We start from the raw sequence: 7,500 nt of genomic DNA, 5'->3' as shown, positions 1-7,500 counted from the left end.
ATAGTCATATGCTGTGTCTCGAAATTCCTGGAGGGAACTGTACTTTACATCGGCCAATCAGAATATAATGTACTTTACATCGGTCAATCAGAATATAATGTACTTTACATCGGCCAATCAGAACATAATGTACTTTACATCGGTCAATCAGAATATAATGTACTTTACATCGGCCAATCAGAACATAATGTATTTTACATCGGCGTATCAGAACATAATGTACTTTACATCGGCCAATCAGAATATAATGTACTTTACATCGGTCAATCAGAATATAATGTACTTTACATCGGCCAATCAGAACATAATGTACTTTACATCGGTCAATCAGAATATAATGTACTTTACATCGGCCAATCAGAACATAATGTACTTTACATCGGTCAATCAGAATATAATGTACTTTACATCGGCCAATCAGAACATAATGTACTTTACATCGGTCAATCAGAATATAATGTACTTTACATCGGCCAATCAGAACAATGTATTTTACATCGGCGTATCAGAACATAATGTACTTTACATCGGCCAATCAGAATATAATGTACTTTACATCGGCCAATCAGAACATAATGTACTTTACATCGGTCAATCAGAATATAATGTACTTTACATCGGCCAATCAGAACATAATGTACTTTACATCGGCCAATCAGAATATAATGTACTTTACATCGGCCAATCAGAACATAATGTACTTTACATCGGTCAATCAGAATATAATGTACTCTACATCGGCCAATCAGAACATAATGTATTTTACATCGGCGTATCAGAACATAATGTACTTTACATCGGTCAATCAGAATATAATGTACTTTACATCGGCCAATCAGAACATAATGTACTTTACATCAATCAATCAGAATATAATGTACTTTACATCAATCAATCAGAATATAATGTACTTTACATCGGCCAATCAGAACATAATGTACTTTACATGGACCAATCAGAACATAATTTATTTTACAACGGCCAATCAGAACATAATGTACTTTACATCAGCCAATCAGAGCATAATGTACTTTACATCGGCCAATCAGAGCATAATGTACTTTACATCGGCCAACCAGAACATGATGTACTTTACATCGGCCAATCAGAATATAATGTACTTTACATCGGCCAATCATAATAGAATGTACTTTACATCGGCCAATCAGAATATAATGTACTTTACATCGGCCAATCAGAATATAATGTACTTTACATCGGCCAATCAGAATAGAATGTACTTTACATCGGCCAATCAGAATATAATGTACTTTACATCGGCCAATCAGAATATAATGTACTTTACATCGGCCAATCAGAATAGAATGTACTTGACATCGGCCAATCATAATAGAATGTACTTTACATCGGCCAATCAGAATATAATGTACTTTACATCGGCCAATCAGAATATAATGTACTTTACATCGGCCAATCATAATATAATTTACTTGACATCGCCAAAATATTTCCTATGGATAGACTAATCACCGAAAATCTTAGGAATATTTTAATATACCAATTATTTGAACATCATATTTATTTATTCATTTATTATTTTTTTTTTTTTTGTCATTGTTACACCTTCGATTAATATTTTGTGTGGGGTATCTTATCTGGGTAATGTCATTAACAAAGATTACTATATCGACCTGTGACTAGAGTTAAGAAATTGGATGGACAATGCATATTTTGCATACCCTTTAGGAACGGCGTTTTACGCTGTTTGGTTCGTGTGTATATATATATATACATATATATACACATATTTACATATATACTGTATATATACATATATACATATATATGTTTATATACATATATATACTTCGTGAATATACCGGTATATCATGTACTCTATACATATTAAATAGACTATATATATATATATATATATATATATATATATATATATATATATATATATATATATATATATATATATATATATATATATTTTATATGCATATATATCATATATACTGTATATACGGTATGTATGTATGTATGTATATTTATTTATTCATTTATTTATTTATTTATATAAATATAAATATATATATATATATATATATATATATATATATATATACATATATATATATATATATATATATATATATATATATATATATTGCATTTTCTACAACCAAGACCAACAAAACCCCATAGATTAAATAAAGACACTGACCATCCGAACGAGAGATCAAGGTCCAGATGTATGGAAAAGGTCAACGAAATCAAGATACTTGATATAGAAGGAACGCCCTTCCAAGGTCAGTTTATAGCCTCATCGTAGGAGCATTTGTTACAAGAGTGTCTACAGACTGAATATGTAATGAGTACAACAAATGATACAACAATATTGTGGGTGTATACAATAGTTTCTCTGATGTATAATTGCATAAGATATACTTAAAGGTATATAAACTTACATACATAATATATGAGTGCATGTGTGTGTGTATATATATATATATATATATATATATATATATATATATATATATATATATATATATATATATATATATATATATATATATATATATACACACATATATATATATATGTATATATATATATATATATATATATATATATATATATATATATATATGTATATATATATATATATGTATATATATATATACACACATATATATATATATATATGTATATATATATATATATGTATATATATATATATATATGTATTATATATATATATATATATATATGTATATATATATGTATATATATAGAGATTTAGAGGGAGAGAGATGATATATGTACTGTATATATATATATATATATATATATATATATATATATATATATATATTTATATATATATATATATATATATATATATATATATAGAGAGAGAGAGAGAGAGAGAGAGAGAGAGAGAGAGAGAGAGAGAGAGAGAGAGAGAGAGAGAGAGAGAGAGAGAGAGAGAGATGATATATATTCTACAAATGAATATATATTTATAAATTGCTTATACGTACACACACCTATATACATACACATATATATGCATATACTGTATATACACACATATATAGCAAAAGAAGAAGAATGGTTTGGTAATCTTAGCGTTGTCAGGTGTATGAAGACAGAGGAGAATTTGAAAAGAATATGCCAGACTATTCGGTGTATGTGTAGGCAAAGGGAAAATAAAGCGTAACCGGAGAGAAGGATCCAATGTAATACTAGCTGGCCAGTCAAGGACCCCATAACTCTCTAGCGGTAGTATACCAAGGGAAGGCAATAGATGGTTAATTACTGATGACTCATGAACCTTTATCAAAAGCACAATTATAAGTTGGAATCTGCAGTTACAAATAAAATAAGGGTTGAAACGCAGCTTCATAGTTGCTTGCTGATATATTCATAGTGGGAGAACTCATTTTGTGGAGAGAAAATGGACTATGGGTGTCGACAATCTCTCGTTATCTGTGCGTGGCGAATTCTCAATGTATCTGATATATACTTTACATTAATTCCAGAAGGGTATTGATGGTTTATAAGTAGATTTTAGTATTGATAGTTTTTGGATTTTACAATATATATTTGAGTATAACACAATAAATTTAAAAAAATCTAATGAAGAGTTTTTTTTTTTATTTTAGGTTTGACGATCATAAATTAACTAAAAATAGCAAAGGTAGAAAGATAAAATTAGCAGTTTTCTGTGGGCCTCTTAAACAATGATAGTTTATTGTTATATAAAAAAAAAATGGAAAAGCTACTAACATTAACCTTCAACAACGCAATTTCTTCATTTGTTCATAAGTTAAAATGTAAACGATAATCGAGATGAAATAATTTTGATGTTTTATTTCAATTACTGTTATAAAAATCATTAGAATCGTTAGCTATTTCAACAGAATAAACATTACGACAAACCTTGACATGAAAAGTTCATAATTTCGATGCCAAACATCTTCCTAATAAGGTACCAAATTGGCATAAAACACTTAACTAATGCAATACTCATCAATACAAATATATTCGTGCACATACTAAAAACATTACGCGCACGTAAACGTGCAAACAAATATTCCACTCATGCGCAAAGACAAGTCTTGCCATTGTGAACAAGATAATTGACCGACATAAAGATTGCACGAAACCTTTCAATGGCAGGGGAATACCCCGCAACACTGCCTCTGCCCGCGTGACCATTCTCTCTCTCTCTCTCTCTCTCTCTCTCTCTCTCTCTCAACCCGACGCACCGTTCTTTGGACCACCACTTCCTTTCCATTTCTCTCCCATTCGATAAACTTACTTCATTACTTCACTTGTAGTTTATTTCTTTTTTTTATTTCCTTTCTTCACTGGACTATTTTTTCCTTGTTGGAGCCCTTGCGCTCATAGCATCCTGCTTTTCCCACTAAGGTTGTAGCTTAGCTAGTAGTAGTAGTAGTAGTAGTAGTAGTAGTAGTAGTAATAATAATAATAATAATAATAATTTCCGCGAACCCCAAATATGTGCAGAAAAAAGACCACCCATATTCTGAGGCCTTGCTGGGAGGATAAAGTTAATGGTCATATATTCTTTAGTGATAAAGGAACGTAGTGATCTTGTTTCATTTAGTGACAAAGGAATGTAATGAACATACATTTAGTCACAAAAAGAGCGTAATGATCATGTATTATTTAGTGACAAAGAAACGTGAAAGTTACCAAAAGAAAAAAAAAAGAACACGGATCTTACCTGCACAGCCAGGGATACCAATTTATCCTTCGTTTCCCCGAGGTCCTTGGCCAGCCTGTTATAAGTTTCAGCACACGCCTGCGAACAAACACTCTGCCCATTTGGCATCAGGGTATTCGCGGAGGGGCGTCCGCCCCCGCCACCACTCTCTTTCTTCTCTTTATTACACATTCTGTTCGCAAATCCAAACTCCCCTTTGGGATCCGTCGAAGTCTGGCCGTGACGAGTCGAACTTTCTCCCACAGAGCGACTTTCAATATCACTGGCAGACGTCTGAGTGCGTACTGCGGAGGAGACTGTGTTAGAATGGGAGGCCTTCGACGGTAAAGGGGCCCTTGCTGTCTCGAAGGCAGGCGATTGCTGAATTGTAGTTGCGTTGGTGGCACTGGCGTTTCTGCACGCAGGAACTGGCGGCTTAAACGTGTCAGAATGAGGAACAGACGGTGCCAAGGTCGGAAGAAGCACTTTTGCGGTGCAATGTCCCAGTTTCAAATCGCCCGTGTAGTTTATATCTTCCGGGCTGATGTCCTGTGGAGTCTTGTAATCATTGGAATGCGTGTGGTGACAAGGACGCCCTCCTACTCCTCCTCCCCCTCCTCTTATTCCCGCCCATGTTATACTCGTCTCGGGCACAGTACCGCTGAGACAGCTGTCGGTCGTCGTTGTCTTGTCCTCTCTGATCGTAATAAGCGAAGCAATGGACGCATCCAGGGACGTCGGAGAGTTATTCGGCGTTCGGGAATGGATTGGCGTCCGCAGTCCCAGGAAGAGCAAGTCGGGCAGGGCGTTTCCAGAGGAGACTGTGGCCTCGCTGGAAAACTGGAAGCTGGACAGTTCGGTGTCGGGAGAAGACAGATCACTGTCGGAGGAGGACGAAGACGATGACGACGATAATGTCGCATAGCTGTCAACAGATAAGAGCATCTCTCTATCCAGGTCTATTGGAAACGGCTTTTTAGTCGTCGTCATGGTAACGAATTGACTGGTTGAGTTGATAACCACCGATGGAAGGAGGCGTGGCTAATAGAACCTTATCAGTTCTGTATGATTCTATTTAATATCTTAAATGGTTAGCTTCAATTAATCCTATTTTTTTACTTTATGTACATATTGCTAATTACCATGCACTAAACATATTCGATTATCATTGACTACAGAATTCTAAACTTTTGAACTTTTGACCATGAAAACTTCCACTATTAGTTCAAACTTTTAAAAAAACGAACACACCTATTTACACAGGAGCGCACACCGCAATAGTCTGGAGAAAGTTCGTCATCCTACGTCTATATCCTGTAACAAAATACAAATAATTCTATGCGTAAGGTAAGACGGGTCCGTAAGGACAACGGACGAGCAGAAGACCTCCTCCCGAGATGCACTCATCACTGGAGGAATCAAACTACAACAAAAACTTTTTCTCGATAGCACAGAAAGATGTAGGCCTACGAAAAAAAAAATATTTCTGAATTTTCTAACTCGTAATGGGAAATTTATGCTTGTTGCGCCTTCTAGTGGGTTTGATGAGACTAAGGGCCGTTCCTAGCCTGCCATGTCAGCCAGTGAGGCTATCGTACGTCTGGCTTTAAGTTCTCGTACTTCTTGTGGTTATCATCGTTGGATTTATACGTGGCCATTTTGAACGAATATAACCTGAAGGAATATTGCTTACATTTTAACTTTATTTGTATTATACGATTAGTATATAATATAAAAACCTAAAACACTAAATGGTTTAAAGTTCAACCAATATAATTGCTCTCTCTCTCTCTCCTCTCTCTCTCTCTCTCTCTCTCTCTCTCTCTCTCTCCTCTCTCTCTCTCTCTCTCTCTCTCTGACTTTCAAATCGGACCACTTACATGATTCCATCATAGGCCTATATCTTAATATTCTTATTAAAAGATAAGGAGAAAAGAGAACGAGAGAAACAGACTCACATATAAACTTTCAGTCATTAATTAACTCAAGTTATTGGTATACAATCAAGAAATATACAGCTCCTTGGCACTCTGTTGCAGTTAAATCGACGTTAACTTTTACCGTGGGCAAATCTTAAATATCTTTACTTTCAAATATTCAAAATAATTTCAATATGGGTACAACTTCCATCTATTAGTTTTGATTTAGATAGATATAAGTAAAATTTCTATATACACAAATATTATATGCTATATTGGCAAACATATGGGCAAGGGATCAAAATGCCTCATGAAAACTTAAGTATTTATGCATTTAAGCAATCATAAAACATCTCTTCTTAGAAAGGAGATTCGCTAAACAACTCTCCCATTTCTAGAGAAGCAACGCTATGCTTAGGTTTGTTATCATACAACGGCAACATCATTACATTAACGGGACTTTTCCCGTTTCCATGGTTCCGTTTTCAATTATTGCATAACATTTGTTCAACCTCTATCCACAAGTTAAATACAATTCATGATTCTTACATATGTACTTTGTAAACGCCTGTACTATATTTTTGCTTATGCAAGAAACTTTACCAAGAAACAAACTCAAAATTAAGTGATAATTGAAAATGGATTACCACCGTTAGCAACTTTTCCGGCTTTGTTCTGTTTTTGTACGAGGTATGAGACACGACAAGCAAGACGATATAATAGTTCTTATTACTTATATTTTACTTTCCCTCGAAGCGAGGCATGAGGGAAAAATACTAAAACGAATAAAAATCTGGACAATTAAAGAGAAATAAAATGAAAATAATTCACCTCGAATACAAATGGCAACTCAAGTCTGTGTTTTCGCTGTATATA

General features: G+C 33.9%; 1 pseudogene; it reads right to left on the bottom strand.

Moving 5' to 3' along the window:
- LOC137615132 (serine-rich adhesin for platelets-like) overlaps nt 1-6,246 on the bottom strand; it is an 88,380-nt pseudogene extending 82,134 nt beyond the window's left edge.
- Between the last annotated feature and the right edge of the window lie 1,254 nt (nt 6,247-7,500).

Source organism: Palaemon carinicauda, chromosome 21 (assembly GCF_036898095.1).
Source record: "Palaemon carinicauda isolate YSFRI2023 chromosome 21, ASM3689809v2, whole genome shotgun sequence".
In the NCBI taxonomy this organism is placed as follows: domain Eukaryota; kingdom Metazoa; phylum Arthropoda; class Malacostraca; order Decapoda; family Palaemonidae; genus Palaemon; species Palaemon carinicauda.
This window is presented reverse-complemented; position numbering and strand designations above follow the sequence as displayed.